Source organism: Temnothorax longispinosus, chromosome 2 (assembly GCF_030848805.1).
Source record: "Temnothorax longispinosus isolate EJ_2023e chromosome 2, Tlon_JGU_v1, whole genome shotgun sequence".
Taxonomy (NCBI): Eukaryota; Metazoa; Arthropoda; class Insecta; order Hymenoptera; family Formicidae; genus Temnothorax; species Temnothorax longispinosus.
In genome coordinates, this window is record NC_092359.1 from 22682262 (window position 1) to 22704135 (window position 21874).

The 21874-nt window shown below is 39.3% G+C and overlaps 1 non-coding gene across 1 annotated transcript; it reads left to right on the plus strand.

The window, feature by feature from the left end:
* The first annotated feature begins 2192 nt into the window (after nt 1–2192).
* Trnal-uaa (transfer RNA leucine (anticodon UAA)) lies at nt 2193–2276 on the plus strand. The gene has a single exon. It is a non-coding gene; the product is annotated as a tRNA-Leu (tRNA).
* The last annotated feature ends 19598 nt before the right edge of the window (nt 2277–21874 follow it).

Sequence of the window (21874 nt, forward strand, 5' to 3'; positions counted from 1 at the left end):
TTTCTGGATCCTACGACATCGCAAGCCCATTGTACTCCCAGTGATGCGAAAGAATATTACCATCTGCTTATTACCGGTAATCTTCCTTCAATGGTATCGAATTTCCATGAGCTTGTCGGAATAGCGAATCTCGTCAACAAACGACCCGTTCGAAATGTATTTTGCACTTTTTGAAACCTACAGGAACGATTTAGAACATTCAATTTTGTAAACATAAGAAAAAGTTATTTAAAAATATATTCAAAAAATTCAAAAACAAATCTTTTTAGATTTTTCTATTTTGTGAAGAAATTTAAAAATGTATATGTACCTTTAACGCCAAAAGAAGAAAGTGAATATATCGTAATTAATTTGTAAAAATTACGCAATTTAGATATTTCGTAAATAAGCGTACATATTCATGATTTAAATTCTTGAAACTTTCGAAAATTTTAGAAATTTTAGATAGTCCAATCTCTTTGCTGATTATATTTCCCTAATACTTTGTTTACTTTTTATCTTCTTAATTTTTGTTATTCGAAATTTTTCATTCTCGGAATTGTAATTTCGTTAAATTTTAAAAATTTTTAGAGTTTTAGATAATTTAACTTTCTAGCCGATTATATTTTCTTAATGTAATTCCATTGTTCATATTATCGATTTTCAAGAATTTAGATTTTTGCGTTAAAATCTCCAACCTCTCCAATCTTAAAATTCTTGAAATTGCTGATTTTTAGAATTTTCATTAATTTATAAGATATGAAAATAATTGTGAAGGAATATGCTTTACAAGTGATTTGTATCATTAATTTAATTTCATTATATTTTTACATGTATATTAAATTATTGACTTTATATCTATTTTGTTGAAGTATATATAAAAATTAACAATTTATTGACGATTTGTCAAGCAATTCTAAGTTTCTTTTTCTCTTTGATTAAATAATTACTGCATGACTACTGTTTCGGGATGGATTCAGAGAATCGGGAGTGGAGGAGGGGCAAAGAGCCAATATAGTGACCGTATACTTTTAAAGTTTATACCGAGCTTTAATTTCACAATGTTACGTCGAGCCGGGCGGTTTGTTTTACAAACTTCGATTCGGAAGCGCGTCGCGGAGGCGCAGGAATGCAACAACTCGACTGGGCTTGGAGAAGCTCTCGATCACCGCTCGGAGCACGCAGCAAGACGGACTCGCATGGTTTCGATTAGGACTTGCACGGAATTTGGAGCAAATGGAAAATAAAAATAAAATTTTAAAATCAAAATCGATGAACAATGTGGTAAGTCAGAAGAAAATTTTGGAACCGAATTTTGCTAGCACGTCAACGGATAAGTCTCTGAAAAACTAAAGAATGCTACTTTGCAGAAATAACAGGACAGCGAGGTCCAGAAAATTGTAAAAATTTGATACAAGAAAATGAATCCTTGAGTCTTTTATTATAATAGAAGACCAAATAAATGAAATTAAAACAATACAAACGGATCATAAGAAAGCAATCGACCATCTGGTCGAGTCGTATCGAGCGTCAAATTCGTGACATGCAGCAGGTGAGAAAAAATTGTCCGCTTTACCGTTTGCTTTAATATAATATTGATTTGTCATTGTAAATCTATTATAATTGCAGGCACTGGCAGTAGAGGCGGCCAAAGAACTGAATAACTTGCAAGATAAAGTTGCAAGCAATACCCTAGAAATAGAGGCATTAAAGGACAACTTATTACAAGGTACTTCCTATATAATTTTATTTGGTTAATTTTTACATAGTTGCTTTACCGAGATTCGTAATTTATTACATATCCCCGTAGGGTTCGCAATCTACTACCAATACTATCCTTCTCCTCTCACTTTAACCCTTTGGATCAACGGCTTAACGTCTCTTTTCGAAAGACGGAGCCCAGTTTTCTCCATACATTATAGTATAATACATTATAGTACATTATAGTATAATAAATTATTACATCTAATGTTTTTCATATAAATAGTAATTTTATTTATTTCATCATTATGAAATATACATATTGGCTATATATATCTATATAAATATAGGTTTTATACAATAATAAACGAAGAGAAGAAGTGAATATTTTAATTGTACAATCATCTATTATTGAAAAGGAAGAAACAATGCATTATAAATAATTTAGCACAACGCTCAATATATATTGGATACCATAGTTAAAGCAATTCAACGAGTGATCTCGACACGAAGCTAGGTTGGCCGAGCGGTCTAAGGCGCCAGACTTAAGTTCTGGTTCCCATCTGGGAGCGTGGGTTCGAACCCCACACCTGGCAAACTTTTTTTGCATCATGCATTTGTTAGTTAATCAAACCATCTATATCATTTATAACTGTCTATAAATTTAAATTCTCAATAGTATTTTTTTTACTAAATAAATTAATAAAACATTTTTTATTTGAGATTTTTAGATTTTATAGCTTTCAAAAATGTTTGTTTTTATATTTAAAATCGTATTATAGTTTTTCCTTAGTTACCACACATATATTGTTCTAACAAATATTTCTATCCGCTCATAAAAAATTATATAAAATATTAATGTTATATTGATGTAACACATATTACTGAAATAGTCGATTTTAATATTGAGAGGAGAAAAAATTGCTTTCTTAAGAATATAATATTTTTTCAATATTTGGGTTAACATTTTTTACTTACATTAAAATTTATCTTTGCAATTTGGTAACGTTAATTAACTATTATTATAATTACCGATAATATTACTATTAAAAAAACATCGACTCTCGATAAATTTTCGTGATTATCAATAGAGCCCAGAAATCCGGAATTATTTAAAGAACATCAACATTATCGACTGTCGAAAATTTTCTACTGTTGATATAAATATTCAAATAATTAATAACTTAATAATGAAATATTAAAATTATGATGTATTATACAGACACTTTCATTGAAACAATTATAATCTGTGTAATTGCTAAAATGTTTATAAGACAGTTTATAGTTTATAATGTATTATTTATTTTATTATTTATTATTCCAATATTTTATTTGCATATGTACAACGTTTATAAATAAGACTTATATATTTAGTATAAAATAATATTACATATATATTGCCACAAAATTGCATTTTTTCTATATAGTTATTATTCGCATGGATAATAATCAAACACGGATAATAAGAATAAAATTGCAGTTTTTAATGAAAATTGTATACTATCAAATCAAAAATATATGTACGTTGTACATATGCAAATAAAATATTGGAATAATAAATCATAAAATAAATAATACATTATAAACTATAAACGTGTCTTATAAACATTTTAGCAATTACACAGATTATAATTGTTTCAATGAAAAAGCCTTTTTTTATTTCTGTTCCTCGCGCGATTCGTACCAGCAGAATGTTTTATTGTAAAAGGTTATTTCTTGCTGGTTGGTCCGATGAACAATCGACTTGTTTGCCGCTTTGAAAACAGAGTTGCAGAGCATTCTTTTAAGAAGTGACTCTGTAGGAGATAAATCAAAAAGGGATTACAATTCTTTAAAGACGTTGAAATTGACAAATGCAAACTTGCGCAAGGCATTATTAATCAATTTAAAATAATTAAATTAATCAATTACAAACAAGTCGGCAATATAGACATCTGTTTTTATTTTATCTTATTATTAGTAGATATTTCAGGTATTCTCCTGCAGATAAACACACAAATTTTCTCTTACAGACAGTTATGCATTGTAGTACTAGATGTCAGTTGCTTTCTTAGCGGGTAACTTTATTCTACATTATAAATTCAAAGGAAAAACATTCAAATATTTAAAAAACGAGAAAATGTAAAGAAAAATTTTCACTGGTTTTTCTAAACAAATCGTAAGAATTATAATAATAATGTCTTATACAAAAATATAGTTAGCAATTATAACGAATAGATCTTTTGTATGAAGTGATGAAACGTCTTTCAAGGGACATTCCCACTGCATAGTTAATTCCTACGTTTTGTTCGTGAATGATAAATTTATGTTCTTAGCTGTTAAAATTTTACAGATTTACAGAAGGAAAATTAATCTAATTTAATCTAATTATAAAAGAGAGAAAAAGAGGGCTGAGAGAGAGAGAGAGAGAGAGAGATTTTTAATTTGCAATTTAATTATAAAAATTTCTCTGTTGTTCTCATTATTATTATAACTGCATAATTAGTATAATACCTGTTATTTTAATAATAACTGTATAATGTACTTTATGTACATACAGTCTTATTTTATAGATAAAGCAGAAAAGGGGGGAGCATTTTATCATTAATTTATTTCTGAACATGGCACGAATGCATTTTCTCTTCGCAGCATATATCTCGCCAAGGACCCTACATCAGTGCAGCGGAGGCAATCGGCAACACCTTAATAACATTTCTACATTATCCGGCGATCAAGTTTGGAAAGATCATTAAACGAAACAACGTGAAACGCGGTCGTAAATTAAAGCGGCCGGGCCGAAGTTTCCGCGTCTCTTTCCGAGCGGCCTCGCGTGTCAAGCGAGATGGAGGCGCGACGAGGCGGCGAGTGGGGCGAAGACGATGCACGAGCGTCGGCCGTAAAGCAACGCTCTCATTAGAAAATGATGCTCTGGTATAATATCATCGGGACAACGCTCTGTGCGCGTCCCGGTCGTAAAATCGCCGTACGTACGGCGAATGATCGCGGAGGGGACCCCGCGTCAATATAGTCCTCGCCGAGGTTCTCGCGCGTTTTCGGAACCGTCGACGGAAAATTAACGAGGGAAGCCAGGTCGCGTCGTAAACTCGATGTAAACGTATCCAGCCGACCAGCAGCAGCGCGAGCTCGGACTCCGGAATCCGCGCTAATTTGGTTTTACGTTACAGAGTGATTATACGTAGCCCGGCGCGCAACGGGGTAACGCAACGCGGTGCCGGTCGGCACCTTAATCCGAAACAAAGCATCCGTTTCGGCGAGAGTGCGTATGTAGTTGTGCAATGGTGCGCGCGCGCGTTGGGACCGCACACATTGTCTTGTAGGTGAGCCTCTCCCGTCCGCCCGCGATCGCGCTGGAACATTCCGGGCTAAGTCCCGGAGGTCAGGAGGATACGGTATAATTATGTCGAACCACTTTACGCGACCTCTTCGGCTACCTTGAATCCGAAATCGATTATTCTCGCACGCGCGGCAGCCTCTTAATCTTCACTGAATTCTTCTCAAAGTCTCTCGAAAGCACACTTTCCGATCGGCATATACCTCATGAATTTAATGGCGTTTAAATTTTCCTGCTCAGACACGAGACCAAATAAAATGTTTCGGGAAAATTATCAATCTTTCAACGATTTGATAGAAACCGTGAAATATACACGGGATTGTGGAACCAATTAAAAAATTTATTTCTATAAATTAACTTAATCATGAAGGGATTTTCAATTATTGCCAAGAAATTATCTATAGATAAAAAAGAATTTTTGGAGCTAAATTTTAATTGGTGTTACAGTTTCTGTGTTCGTAAAATACATCGACACCCCGTTCTGCCCTAATTCAAAAATATTAAATAGTTCTCTTTAAGTGTAAAATAAGAAATAACTTTTTTTCAGATATGATATGCTAACACCTTTCCATTTCTTCCGTGCTGTAACCAATATTTTGCAGAGTTGCGTCTCTTTATAAATAACCGGTTCACCGCGATACCGGCATCCGTATGATGTAATAAAAATATCACAATATTTACGAATCGGAATAGGCGTTACGCAGGTCTGTTACCGCGAATCGTGACTGTTACGTGAGCCGGAATGAAAATAGCGTATGAATACGGTTTACCGACGACGGCATTCCAATAATAATTTACAATACGGAGAAACCTCTCTACACGCGCGCGAATAACAGGTAATGACGTACTTAACGAGTACGGTATAGATTCCGCTTAGGCGCGTATATACGACGTAGTTGGGGTTCAGGGTTCGAGGTTCAAGTGCCCGCCGTGTGCACACGTTTCACGTGTGTCGCACGAGGTGTGGGCTCGAAACGTGAATTCCGAATACTTCACGCACGTGTCTAATAGTACGTTCAAACACAACGGTAAATTAGCGCCAGCATAGCTCCATCTCTCGAAGGGCGAATTCCCACCATTAATCGACGATGTTACTGGCGGCGCGGCGGCCGGGTCTCCGAATGGCTCCTAAAGCCGCTTTACGACATAATCTGAAATTGTGTTGTTATTAACCGATTAAAATTGTAATTGCCCCGCTATTGCAATCGCGATAAGATCCGCAAATGAAATTTATAACGCGCTCTCTCTCTCCCTCGGAAGCGCGAGGCTTTTCATTGTGGGAAAAGCCCACGATTTAAGATGACTTTCCGCAACGTGATTCATGACACGCACGTTTATTACGCATGCATTAAGAAATGCCCCGCGACATTACAGCTATTTCAGCGTTATAAAGTAAAATATCTCTCTCGCGAAAATCAATATAAAACCGATGCATGCCGCGTACGATATATCGATTCTAATCAATAATGGATCACGCAATAGAATAGTTGGAGAAAGATTGGTGCATATTGATAACCAATTTCGCGATATCTCGTGCAATAATAATTTGTTATACAATATTCAACTAACTAAATTGTTTTACAATCACAAATGCATGTATAAAACATTTTATTTATTTTCTTTATACATTTTTGTTCTTCATAAAAGACTGTATATAGATACATGTGTATGTTATTCGAATTACGATATATTTAAATGATCTTTGAAAACGCTGATAGTTTACACATTCCATCTTTTATCAGACAAACCTCGTTATTCCGAATTTGGTAACGACCACCTCGAAGTAGTACGACGCTACTTTCGTTTGCGTATGACACTCCGTCTACCGCCAAGTTGTTGCTCAAAAAATCTAACGGAGAAACCCGTGTGGCGAGTAAACATACACACGAGTCATATCTCTCACCATCAGTAAAATTCCATTTAATCTTTTTCTACATTTCCATTTTGTTTTCAATGAAAATGTCGCCTTGTTTAAGTCACATGCTTATGTATGTACATATTTATTAAAAATGGAAATAAAGCTCTGCGTGCGAGCGCAAAAATATTTACTGCGCGAAAACGTTTTTCATTGATGCATAACACGACCTTTCAACCAATAATGAATTATTAAAAACAAGTAGTTGTGATTTGCATACATGGTTAAAAACATGTTACTGAAACTTAACATATTTTACTTATCACAAGATAATTATCATTATATTAGTACTCATCTTCATATAGAAGTAAATAAGTAAAAGATCTAATGCGTAAAAAATTAGAAAAAGTATCATCAAACTTGTGATTTTTACAAATATATTTTTGTTATAATTACATTTAGCGTTTATTATAATTACAATAGTCGAGGGGATTGCCTCAGGATCGCATATTCAAACCATTCTGTTTGCCTCTCTTAGTATAAGCTTGAGGACTGGCTCGCTATAAAATAATACTAGAACGATAAAACACGCGTGCGACTCGTGTCCACGATATGTACGCGCGTGGGAGGATGGTGTCGCAGGTAGAACGATCGAATTGGTACACATTGATACATCGATTTGAGACGAGATCTCGTGGCTTCGATACACACGCTCTGACGCGACGTTACCCATACGCCCGAGCCTATTAATACCACAGTCAGTACGTTACCGTCTCATAAATACGGTCGCCGATACGAAAAATGACGCGTCGCCGCGAGCTTGACGCGAATCGTTAAATCAATTCCCCCTTTTTCTTACCGCGTCGCCGGTAAAATTCATCGATGCAAATAAGAGCGCATTTGTCACGGTCATTGAGAAACGAATCGTTCCGTTCCATCAATATCGAGAAATCGTTTCGCGCCGCTGTCTCTCGATCGAAATGTTCATTGAACAATTCCCATCAGGACGCTCGACAGATCGCAATTTGAGATATCGCACATTCAGCTGCATTTGTAACTTGTATCCCTTGTTTATTATCCTTCGCTGTTGATACGCGCCGCATTGCAAACATTACATAATACCCTACTTGAGGTCGCCTGTAAGTGAAATGTAACACAGCAACCGTAGTCGCGACGATATCTTTCGAGAAGGGAAGAAATGCACGACCATGCAACGCGGCAAGTTTTTATCATCGCGCGATCGTCGTGCGAACATAACACCGTACACCGTAGGCCGTGTTTCTCGATCCGGGGAACACAAGAGTCATGTGGGTTTCGCAAGAAAACAAGCGAAATAATTGGGCCCCTAAGACCGATTCGGCGCGGAACGCGCGAAGACATATGTGACATCATTGCGCTGTTTTTCTTTCGGCCGCGCGCAAAACTTTATGGAGTTTCGAGGGTACGCACAGATTCCAAGCGACACTTCAATCCTAACATTCCGACTGCTTGAAAATTTTTCTCGACGAATTCAAGTACATTATCCGTCTTATTGTAACAACTAATTCGCAATTTTTTATCCACCACAAGAATTTAAACTGCGTTTTTATTTAATTTAATTTCAATCGAGGTGTCCGTTTTACGAAACTTCGACAGTCATGTATAAATATCATGATTAAGAAGACAGAAATGTTTTGCGCGTATATCGCGACGCAGGACGGTGGCGCCATTGGGCGGCGATAAAGTTTTAAGATGCGGAAATAAAAAAATACGGGTCGCCCTTATAAGGCGGGATCTCACATACGCGCGTATTACAAGACGGCCGAGGAGTCGCGCGGATAATTTATGACGCGGGACAAATTATGCCTCACCGAACCGGTAAGGAATTTGTACGTTGCCGAAGGTACCAGCTGTAACTGCTTACAACGGGTGTTAATTGAAAGACTGCACACTCCTAAACAATTATAAATATTCTCTTATTATTATAATCTACCGTGTTTATGCGCCACTTATAACACGTATGAATCAGAAAGGGGGAAAGAGAGGAGAGACGCGGTGTATGTATAATGCGCGGACGTGATGTCTCTCAAGGCGGTTTTGTTCCGAGAGGTATCGAGACTGGCTACGTGGCCGCGTTCCTGCGTATTCAAGTGTCGCGGGTAATGTTGCGTTTAACCGTGCGGTCCGTAATTTCATTACTGCGCTTAATGAACGTTAAATGATTAAACCGCTAAAATATGTCTCGCGGATACCCGATGTATAATGCCCCCGCAGCGAGATTCGCCTATTGCCGTGACAAATTTCAGACACTCTCGGCGGCGGAACTCTCCGGCGAACAGACGCGATTATTCATTTTTCCTCCCTACCGGTAATACCTCTTCCTTCTTGAATAATGTGCATATCTTAACACCGAGGTTTATTGCAGGGAGAGAGAGAGCCATTACCGCTGTCATTGCGTGCTCGCGCACCGCGCGCTTGGAAAGAGTGTCTTTATTAAACGCGTCGTACCAGAAATAGCGTCTATGCATGTAGCTCCTATATACGCTCTCGCTGTACTAATATTGTGAATAATAACCCGATAAATTGTATTTTATGTCCGAATGTTGCTAAATCTTTCCGCGGAACACTTTGTAGGCCGGTATTATTAATACGTTCAAGATCGAAATGCTTCATTATGCATTCATACAAAAAGAATTTATTCAGCCCGCATGTAAGGCGCTTCTGTGGAACGTAATATCACTAATATCTTTATTATTTATCACTGCCAACGATAAGCGGTAGACGTGTACAAAACAATTTCCAATATAATCAAGTTAAAGAGTGTCCTTTCTATGCTAACAGTCTACTGAAAGGCATTACTTCAAGCCCCGGGGAACGAAATCGCCGAAGGAGAGAGAGCGAAGTATATCTCGCGCATGCGATCGTCCTCTCCAAGTCCGCTCGACCGCAGAGATCGGCTCGTCGGGCTCGTCTCGGTTCCACTTCGTCCAATGATTTGTAATTACCGCCGCTAATATGGTACACGCCGGCAGTAGCTCTCATCCGAAATGGCAAGCCAATTATAACGCGAGACAAAGGCCCCGCCAAATCGTCGAACGGAGCGAGCCCATGCGGATAGGGCCCATCACGATCCCATGGGCTTTACGATCTTACACGGCGCCACGGGTTAATCATTCGAATCTTCCTCCACTCTCGCTCTTATAGTCCGCGGTATTTATCTTCCATTCCAGCGGATTCTCGATTCGCCATCCCGCAAACGGCTCCTACCGATCGCTACTGTCCCCGTTTGATTCAAACACCGATGCGCAGAGATCGATGGACTCTGCAGTTGAGCCACCGTTGCTGTGGATTCCAGAAGCCCTAGGGCCACGCACGTCCTCTACGTGGACCACCTCCTACGGTCCCGATCTCGTTTTCGTAAATCACACTGGTCGGAGGAGAAATGGATTATCATGCCGTATTACTGTCCGCTGCCGTATTTACTAATCGTGCAACACGGCAATTGGATGTATAAGAGCCATTATAAATAATTAAAAATAAAGATATATATTGTAATTGCAGTGTGTATCTGTAAATTTGCTGTTCCCTGCATTTTAATATTAATATACTATTGCAGATTTAATATTTAATATCGAAAGTTAAAATCCGGTTCATACATATCATATCCTTTCAAGCACGTATATAAAAATAGTTTTGGGTTTAAGTGTATTATTTTAAGAAATAAATTAACACGCAATATATTCTGTTAGGTCTCAGAATTACATTTTTTTCTCACTTCTTTGTTAAAATGGGAAAGAAGCGAGCCCTGCTTAGCTCAATCCAAGTAAAAGTCCCATACCCGAGTTACGTAAATGTATTCCGCTTAATACGGCGGCAGGCGAAAAAAGACGAATTCCTTGGTTTTACCACGTGCCGCGGAACTTAGCGTAATTTTCACGGAAGATCACGGCGTCAGGTGCTAACTAACGTTCCAACAGGATCGACACCATTCCCTTTCCGAGCGTGCCGCACGATTCCGGGAACAAAAGCCCTACGGTGCCTATACGATATTTGTGACAGGCCAGCCGCCGCGCGTTCTATTGACCTCCGTTATCGCGATTGAGATGACAGGGCAACGTGGCAGGCAGTTCCGTTTCGAAATCGTCGGCTTCAATCTTGCGAGAGGGGACCCGTTGCCGGACGTGGTGCGCGACGGGAAGTGGCGGGGGTATGTGCGAATTGATTTGCGGTTCGGCGTATGCCGATGTTACGGTCCTGGCGCCACAGCCGGCATTCCAGCATTTCCGGAATGGCATACCGCCTCTCATCAGGTCCAGCCTGGCATTAACGTGGCTCCGCATTAACAGGAAAGGAGATTCAAGTACGGCCGATCCGCGTACTCTCGAATGGTGTCTGCACGTCAGACTCTGGAACCACATAAACGTTGAAACTTGAAACTTTAATGCAACGCTAATAACAACTGATAACAATTGTGGATTTGTTAACAAACACACGTGCCAACTATACGATATTTTAGACATTTATAACGTGTAAATTTGCAATTTGTATTTCTATTTTTTTCGGCAATTTTATTTGTTTCATTATAGCATACAGTACTTTAATTAATATTGTAGAAAATATTTGGTAAACAAATTGCATAAATATTTTATACGATCATTTTTCATTTAATTAGTGTGACATAATTGATGTAGATTTAAGATGAATTTATCATTTATTAAATAAGAAGATTCAAGATTGTTTTTAACGTTAGTATATAATTCTTTCAATACGTCAGGTATCGCTTAGAAATCATGCATTTTCTTTTTATAGATATATATTGAATATTGTTAGTGGAAACTTGAAGTTTTTCGCAGAATTTAAATAAAAATTCCGCGTCATTAACAACTTGGCATCTTAGCTAATAACTCTTCTCCTTTTAAGGTTTTCTCGTTCGGACAAAAAACTGAAGATAATGAATTTTCAGCTGACTAATCGGTGCTTGAAGTATTAATTAGCTATCACGGCCATTCCGCGAGAAGAAGAATAAAATTAACAGTCTAATGGAATGTAACTGGCCGAGTGTTAATTTCCTTGTTCTTTGCACACCACCCGCCGCCAGGAAAACCGTGCTCCGGGGTGGAATTTCCGACTCGTCGTAAAATTTCGCGATGATCTAACTAACTCCTGTGCGCGCGTAAAGCCACGGGTGGTATCGCGGTGTACCGTAAAGTCACGTTTACACCCGAAACGCGAATGGTCTTAAGCCAGGTCGAAATCATCTGTGGGAACCACAGGACCGCGCGGCACAATGGCAGGCTTATTAAAATTCCTGGCTGTATTTTATGCCCGCGAGACGGTGGGCACCATCTCGCGAGGAGGTACGGCGAGGAGCTGGAAACGGAAAGAAGGAGAGAGAGAGAGAGGGTCCCCCCGGTAGGAGAATTGGCGGGGTACGGAAGGGGGAAGGCCACGCGACTCTCTCGGGGCCTGGGCTTAATCTCGCCACATCTACACCCACGCTTACTAACCGATGTGGGTATGTAACCGCTGGACACACCACGAGCGCATTTCACCGCGACGACTTCGGGTTTCATCCTTTCGCCGGCCTCGTTCACCCACCCCCTCCCCCTCTTCCCCTTCCCCTTTCTCTTGGTCCAGTCTCGGAGACCAAGCTTCAAAATTTCCCACTTGTGAAAGACTTACGGAACGAGTCGTACTTCATCAACGAGATATCACACGGTCTCATCGACGTTGAATGATATCCGATGCATAATGTTGTGGTAGACAGAAATATTCCGCAGGTAAAATTCTGAATTTTCTGATGTATGGCTGTCGAAGCATATAATATATAAAATAGTTTATAGTTAATTTTGTATATATTTACTCAGCTGTTGTTTCTCAGAATTTATTAATCATTTTAATTAAATATCGTATAGTTTTGCCTATTTCAAAATCCAAAGACCAGGGACCCCAGCGCTGATGGCAAGAATCGTCAGTTCTTGGATCACTTCGTGACTACAATACTAATTGACGATAAAAGACGGCGAGAAAGAATCCGCGCGATAAAACGCTCTTCACCGGTTATTGAGTAAATTGTGGGAATCCTCATTCGGCTTATCGTACAAATATGCAGCTTCGCGACAACGTCGATGCGCGTTTGTACCTATGCGAAAATATATCTACCGCCAAACACCCTATAGCGCGCCGCATAGAAACGAGTGCGTTACCCTCGCGCGCTGCACACGCTCTTATCGCGCGACGACCGCTTATCAAGCGCCAGTCTGGCCAGACTTCCCTCCGCAGGTGAATGTAGATACGCAATCTACCTGTATTCGTCTCCGGCGCGCGCGCATGCACGGCTTACGAAGAGAGAACGCTCTTTCTGTATGTCTCTTGTGCGTTCTCTTATCGCGAATTCCGGGCCGCCGTCGTGCGAAGACCCCCGTAAACCCCGTCGCCGCCCTCCGCAACGGTAATTGAATTCTCGGTACTCATAGCAAGCGACTATTCGTCTTGCGTTAAAGAGCAAATTTGTTTCATCACCAGCCTGCGTCGCGTTATCAGCAACAATTCCGCAAAATGGAGCAGGCGGGCTCGTTATAATCACCGCGAGTAAAGTTGTAAGACAATATAAGATTAACACGCTCTTGTCAGCGCGCTACATTGTGAGAAAAGTACGATTGTAATGACTGTATAATATTTCCAAATTTCGATTCAAATTGTTTCCATCACTTTACGCTATGTATAAAGCTAAAAGCTAAATGATCACTTCGCGCAATGTACTTGTGCCAAATAAACGAATTTTAGATTTAGATGTTCTCGGAATTCAAAGTAAAGATCACATTGCTAGAAGATGCAATATAATATCGAGATCCTTAGAAACACAAGTCGAAAATATGCATCCCCTACTTGAGCAAGGAATCTTTTCTATTCGCGAGAGGTCAAGAGCGGATTAAATTCTTCTGCACGCGAAAGTTAATTCGAGGAACTCCGGAGCATCTCGTTGAGCGCTTCCTGCCGTAGGATCTCCTCGTCCAGTTGGCCGCGGGCCAGAAGCAAATTAACCTAACGAGGAAAAGAGGGGCAGTTTTCACCGGAAATCACGCGGCAACGACGGAGACAAAAAGAGGCGGAGGAAGACGGGAGATCTCTCTCTCGGCGTAGGAATTCGTTTCGTTGCCAATGCACCTTCGGGGCGCCCACACCCACGAGCGAGTGGACAAGCTGCTGGACCGGACAACCCGTTCGGCTCCTTCGAGGAAGGAGGGAATCGGATTTAATGGGACACCATTGTTATTTATTTTTCTAGGCGTGCTCTGGCCCCGGTCCAAACGTGGGCCCACGTGGTCGCGATTATTTATAAAATCCAGTACCAAATATAGGGGCGCCGCCGTGCTGGGCGTTAACGAGACCCGTGTCACGCCGGGTTGCGCAATCCGGGAGGGAACGGAGGGCCGCTTCTTCCACGAACAACAAGTAAGAAGAACATGGCGCCTTGCTAATGACGCCGATAGTCAACCCACTTGTAACCCATCGTGCGTGCTTTTACATTGATGACGCAAAACTTAGTACGCGCGGAAGTGGTAGTGGTCGATGTTTACGAGATATAGCGCTCTCTTCCATTCTTTTTTCCACGACGCTCCTCCACCGAACACAAGATGATTCTTACGCGAAGTTAATTACACAGTATCCCTATTCACGCGCGATGTCATTGACACGATGGTATTATTGTCATTATCATGATTAAGTTGTTCGAGAATTGGTTTTTAGAATTATATACATATAATTTAAAGTGTAGATTTTCATTCCACATGATCGGCAATGTTCACGTAACCCAACAATAATCGATCGACATATATTAAACAATATTAGCAAAAATATTCTGCTCTCTAGCCGCGTCAGATGCAATTCGAGATAAAGTCTCTTACTACGCGATACGATATTGCTCAACGATTTAATATCGCGGAATAGATTAACTGGTACCACCAATGTACGTGCCAGTTGCCACCAATGACATTAAATATCGGGTGTATGCATTAACCTTATCGATACACTATCTAATTTACCTATCGACATAATACTCTTACGTTCAATCTTTATCCTGATTTATATCTCGCCGGAAAAGCCCATACTCCAAGCAATCAGCGTACTCGAGGCAATCAAAGATCCAGGCAACTGGGTTAAAGAGATACTGGTTTAGAAGAAGGAATAAGTTGGATAAATCGATAGGCAAAAGACGGAACGGAGCGGGCGGATTAACGGAGAGAAAATGAGAGTGAAGTCCGAGTGCATGCACAGGCGACTGAATTATTCATCAAAAAAAATATGTGCTTAAAAGGTAGGTAGGCAGGAGATAAGCGGTAAACCCCGCGAAATGCATTAAAGCCGCCAATAAACTTCGTACTCGAATGGAATGCTAATATATTATTCGCCGCCATGCCAATCCCCTTCCTGCCTGATATTGCCGAACGAAAACGAATACGGCATAGCCGGCCGGCCGGGAACGTGGAACACGATAGGACTAAAGTAACCGCGCATGTATATCGGTATCGACCAACAAGATTACGTCTTAATCACCGGATCGATTGATCTTTATCGGCGTCCCATCTTTCCCTATAAATCTTCCCGAGATCGTCGAGCAGCTTCCACGATCGCGGAGGTCCATCCACGGAAAGTAATCCACCTCCGAGATGACACGAATAACATTTACGACGCTCGTAGATTGAAAATAACACAGAGAGACTGACAGCTATACAGATTGCTGTACGATAAATTGTACTATCTACAGACTTTATTTGATATACAGTCGTATATATTTTGCCGATGCAACCGACTTCGCATCACTGAAAAAGTTATATATAAAATCATTATGTTAAAAATATTATAGCTCTAGCGAGTGATATCGCGCTAGAGCAACTTTATTTTTATTTGTCTTCATTGTATACATTCAAATGTATAATATAAACAGATATTCGAAAGTATTACTTAATCATACTTTCATTATTTTGTGTTACACATGGATTAGTAAAATAATATTCCAGTATCACATGCCAAATTATTCATTCTCACAATAGATCGCATTTTCTGGTACACAAAAAAGGGAATATAATTTCAATATACTCATTGAAAGTCTGGTACGCGTCTCTTCTATATAACTTACCTTTTCTACGTGGGTTCGAGGACGTCCTGAAGCTTTCCGACGATATTTCTGCGGAGGGTTATCGCTCGGCACGCTTCCTCGGTATTGTATACGGCTCAAAAATGACGAAAGGGTAAATATAACGAGGGGGATGAATATTTATGACGTCGCTCTCAATTGCTTCGCTCGCGAGGGAGTGCCGCACGTGCGTCCTGTCGGTGCATCGGAGAAAGGAGAAAGAAGAGGAGAGGTGTATATAACGAGTGAATATTCAAGAGAGAGAGAGCACCCTGTAATGCGCGGAGCACTTCGATGCGAACGCGGAAAATTTACGTCTGTTTTACGATATCGCTATATATAATTGAGTTTCGTTTATTTTGTAGTCACGCATTCCCCGTAGCTGCTCCATATATTGCGTTATCATAATGTTATTGAGAATCAATGCTTCCGTCCAACTCTTCCGGATGTCGGAAATATCACAAATATATCAACCCTTGTCAACCCTTTTATATCTTGCACCTAATCCATCGAATAGATACTTTCAGGGATTCTTGTAATTTTCTGTCCTTTGCGCAACCGCTAAGTAATTGCTCTTTTGTGCATTTCATGTTGTATTAATATCTCATTATTTTCAAAATTGTGTCTGAACAACTTTTATGACCGCGGCGTGGTTATAATTAATAGATTTTCTGAAATAATAGAACAAAATGTGAAACACTGTGTCTCGAAAATTGTGTCGGCTTTCTGGGCACTTTTTTCAAGGGACAGAACAGAAAGGCCGAAGAACGAGATTAGAATCACAGATTGCTTTATTATTAGCTGGAAGAGAGATTCTTTTCACGTGAGTTCTTTATCCTGTTCGGGGTGACTGGCAGAATATCTACGAAATCGGCTGACGCCAGCGGGAAATTTCGTAACACTCATTGAATTTCCGAGTCTGATGCGGTTCCGCCCTTGTCGCTTTCCATGCAGTTAACCCCATTGGTTCCTTTTAGAATATAAATCATGTTCCAGCAATTTTTCGTTTCTTTATATCAACATCAATCTTACTAGTTCGGTTAATGACAAATTTTTATAAACGGTCAAATAGTTTATCAAAATAAAATTACACATTCACATTCCTCTATAAATTTTCCAAATAAGTCTCTATGCTTTATATTATAATATTATATTACGCAACTAAACAAGAGACCAACAGTTTACAAAAGAGCGTAACAGAAACTACTAAAAATTGAGCACCATAATAAGAAAATGTTAAAATAGAATAGGCACAATCCCCTGGATTGATGAAAGGCGGGAGATAAAAATCGACAACTTTCTCGCCTCTTCGTATATTTTCTGTCGTCATCGTGGACTCAGTAACACGAGAACTTGTGCCATCAATACAATAAACGCCTCTCCACATATACTTACGGTTGCCTGGTAGCTGTCCCGAGTGCGAAAGTTGTAAAAGGCGCGAATGCATATATCATACAAGCGTAATGCAATATTGGCCGGGGCTCCCTTGGCCCAGGGGGCCCCACAACGCCGTGGCCGTATGCCGGTGTAAGAATAAGTAATGCCTGTTATTTGCCGGGTATTAGTTTTTGCAACGGCCTAACTTATCGTCCTCGTAAAGTAGCGCACAATTACCTGTCTCTACCGTGCGAGTGCCGGCGCAGGAGCTCACGACGACCTCTCGTATCACTACCGAGAGTGTTTCTCCGTGAAATTACATTCGCCATAAAACGACGATAAGATAAATGGCGGGATCAGGGAAGAGAATCACTTAAGGGAACCAGGCATATAATTGCTCATAGGCGTTTTAATTTTAACGCCGTAGTTGGCGCTACGGCGTTAAAATTACTGCCAACTCCTTTTTCTCTTTAAATACCGAATTTGAAAAAAATTGCTATTTTTAGTACACTAAAAAACATTACTGCGCTCTTATCTTCAATAAATAGTCCGCGTAAGTTTCTCTAGGAAGCTAGAAACATTCATCACTCATGCCGCAATCTTGCATACTACTTGAATTAATAACAACCGATGATTCATTGGTATCTAGGTTATTATCTTTCGTAATAAATTTTTGCTATCATGAATTCTAATAACTCATGTAACAATCAATAAAGTACTTCGATATACTTGTATCATGATGAATAATAAGGAATCAAATTTTATTGATGTTAAATTTCTCACATCAAAATGAATATTATAAATCATACAGAAATTAGAAAAAATTATCATTGACGTTAAGGTTAATAATTCATATATTTATTGCAATATGTGAGCCTCTATTTTAATCATGCAAATAATAAAAATAAAATTCAACGATTTAAAGTAACATTTGCTGTGTAGAAATTATTAATATAAAATACTATACACTAAGCATATTAAAAACACAACTGCATTCAAAATTATATAATACTGTAAATAGCTCTCAGTATATAGATAATGAGAGTAATTTAAGTACAATAGCGTAAAAGACGATAACATGATGAAAGTTTATCTCATCTATACGTATAGTAACTTTCATCATTCCAACACTCTAAACCTAACATCACCATTAAAATCCTCTGAGAAGAGATCATTGATCGTGAAATAGTGCATTTCTCGCTATCGACTTACCAGATCGACCTTTAACGGAAAATCACGATCCCATCGGTGGGCTTTGTTCAAACTTACGAGTTGTCCTTCGTCCCCTCGTTTTCCACTTCTCTTCTCCTCTCTCTTTTTCTTCTACGTTTATGCGTAACCATTTAGGATCCACGATATTTCCGATTACGGAGTAGCCGCCGTTACGGATAATGGGCCGATAAGGCCGATCGCCGAAAAAGCGGTCGGAACATTTATACGTGTACTCATACGGTTGGTCCAATTAAGACGAACCGGTAGCAAGACGATCACAAGGTAGCAACGCTTCTCGAAGATTTATCCATAGCCGTTCAATGGCCACACACCACCAAATCAATAATAAATTGACCAAGTGTAAATCTTATTCAGATTTTATTCACACAGACTTATTCACTTATTCAGTCGTGCCCGGTTTTTCCAGAACAGAATGTGAATGCCAGAGTTGATGGATGCGATGTCACAGATCTTGCAGATTTAATATTATTTAGAAAAGAAGCATTTGAATATAATGCGCCTGTTGAAATGAGACCGTTGCGACGTATGAAGCAACTTATTTCATTATTAAAAACTTTTGACGGTTTATACATATTTTATTATAAAGTTATAACTGTACTTAATTTTATTTAGTTATTATATGTAGATATATTATTATTTTTGGAAATTTATTTTAATTACGTTGGAACATTAATATTAGTAGTAACGTATTTTTTGTGCACTATAGCGGCGCTAGTGGTGAAAGAATAGGAATATTCGCAATATATATTCAAAATCTTTACTGAGATCCCTTGTGAATGAAATTTGAAACATATTTGAGAACGGCGTCTATAGTGAGGCGTATAACAAAGGATCTCACGCTGGCACGGATAACCGTTCATTCGGATCATCCAAAGAGTCGCATACTAGTCGCATTTACCGGGTGAGAACCGGGGCGGACCCAAGGGTGAAAAACCGAGAGAAAGTCCACCTGGTGCTTCCGTTGCTCTTCGTGTGAGCGAAGGAAGGGGCGTAACGCGCGAAAAATCGACGTGGAATTTCCTCCGATTTTCTTCGTGGGGCGTTGCGTGACGCGTTGGTGACCACCCGGCAGGTCCGCACATAAATTCAGCCGCGACAGAATCCGGTGGCGATTAAAAGAACAGACGAGATTCTACAATGCCGCGGGGATGCTGCTGCTGTCCGTCGAATATTTACCGAGGTTAGCTCCTCATTGTCAGAGCAACTACGGTGATTCAACCAGCTTCTTCTCCTTCAGCTCCTCGCATTTCTTGGTATTTAACTTCCTGCGCGTAGACACAGGATATAGGAAAAATATATATCGACGTGGAAATGCGCAAACGTTGGATCAAAGGTCTTGCGTGGGAGTATTTCGAAGATTTTTTTCAAGTAATTTATTTTAACTCAATAATAATATCGATAAAAACTATATGTAAATTATAAATGTAAAAAAAAATGTACAGTATAATAATATTAAAAAATTTACATCAATCACGATTATTGTATGATGGAATCAAATTGTATTAAATTTTTCTGCAGCGTTTGTCAAAGTCAAAAACGTGAAATTGTAGACACTTTGATTATGCAACATGCTCCTTGCAAGAAACTACCAGATCGTCCAAATATGGAAAACAGAAATCCTTCCTATTCCTTTTCTCAACCTCTCTTTTTCCGAGAGAGTCTGGTCTTTTCTCATTCTATACTCTACGCTCTTGGATTGTCACTGTTCTTTCGGAATTGTCCGGATTTTATCCCACCAGTCAGCGGGTATTGCCTCAGAGACCAATTTGCTGAATGGACGTCTCCAAGTCACTCCTCTTCGAAGGACCAGAACAACCGCCTTTTAAGGCTCCCTTAAATGGAGACATTTCAAAAGAAAACCGCATGTAAAAGAAATACAAACCGGAAGTTACAATTTTTGCCCCATACCGTGCAACGAAGAATTTGCAAGCAAGTCAATAATATTGTAACAATGTCGATTTTAATAATTTTTTTCATAAATTTTTACACACTCCATAAACGTTAAAATCACGCTACAATCTAACTTAGATCTGAACGATAAAATAGCGATTATATCTTAAAGACACGATAATTAGATGCAATAATTTTATTTAAGTATTCAGAGAAATGACGCGGAACGCTCATTCCCGCCGCGACTAATAATGTATCAGGTTAAACGTGAATTTGCGTCGGTTAAATCGACTGGAAATAACCAATATTTCGAAGTCTAATGGACATTCAATGCGCGAAATAATTAAATGTATACGCGCGTCTAATTGCGAAGATACGTCCGAGAGCCATGGCGGGGCATATCTGGTTCTCCCGTGAAGCCACTTACGAAATAGTACGAGATTACAGGTGGTAGCGAACGAGAAGGGAAAACGATCGCGCGATAGAATCTCCCTCTAATGAATCGCCGACTTAATATTCTCCTGGCGCGGCGGTACTCGATTTAACGAGGGCGGCATTGCTGCGGGGCCACAAAGCGCGCGCCTCCTGTGTATGCAGGTGAAGCAACGTCCGCGGGAAATAGACCGACCGACCGACCGCTCGATCCGGGACTGGTCCAGAGAATTGGAGGAACGCGCGGGAACCTGTCCGGCGCAGGCCGTTAGATAAGCAACAGCGCGATAAGATACGCTAATTGAGAGATCTTAATTGGAGGCCACGCTGGACCCTCTTTTCGCGCGCGGGCGCACGCCGTCGCGTCGCCACGCCGCGTTCGTGAATCCACAAACTGTTTAAGATGTCTTAACGTTTTTGTATCAGGAATGAATATTGTAAGATATTCCGGAATTATTAAAAAGATGATAAAAACTTATTTAATTCGAGATATTAATATTTTTTTTATAAGTATTATATTCCTGTGTGTGACAATGCACAATAATGTTAATAGTATATATTTAACAATATGATGTCTATACTTACATCTAAAAAAAAGGCAATTTAAACACAAATAATTGTGCGTGGCATAAGGAATCAACTAAATGAATAAATTGCCGCTTAAAAATTTTACTGTTAAATATTTAAAGATAAAATTTAAACCAATACCTTGTTTGTTTTTTAAACTACCATATGTGTCAAATTTTTTTAACACCAAATAGATATTATTTCCACTCCATTGGTTTAGTTTAATTAATGACATATTGAGTAAGAGCAGTGGCAACCTACAGGAATAGTTAAAATTGACTCATATTGAGCATAATTTGACACTACGAATTTAACAGTGTGAGAAGTAACGACATATAGATTTCATATTAGATAATACAAATCTTATAATACGAGTCTTAAACGCCTCATTTAT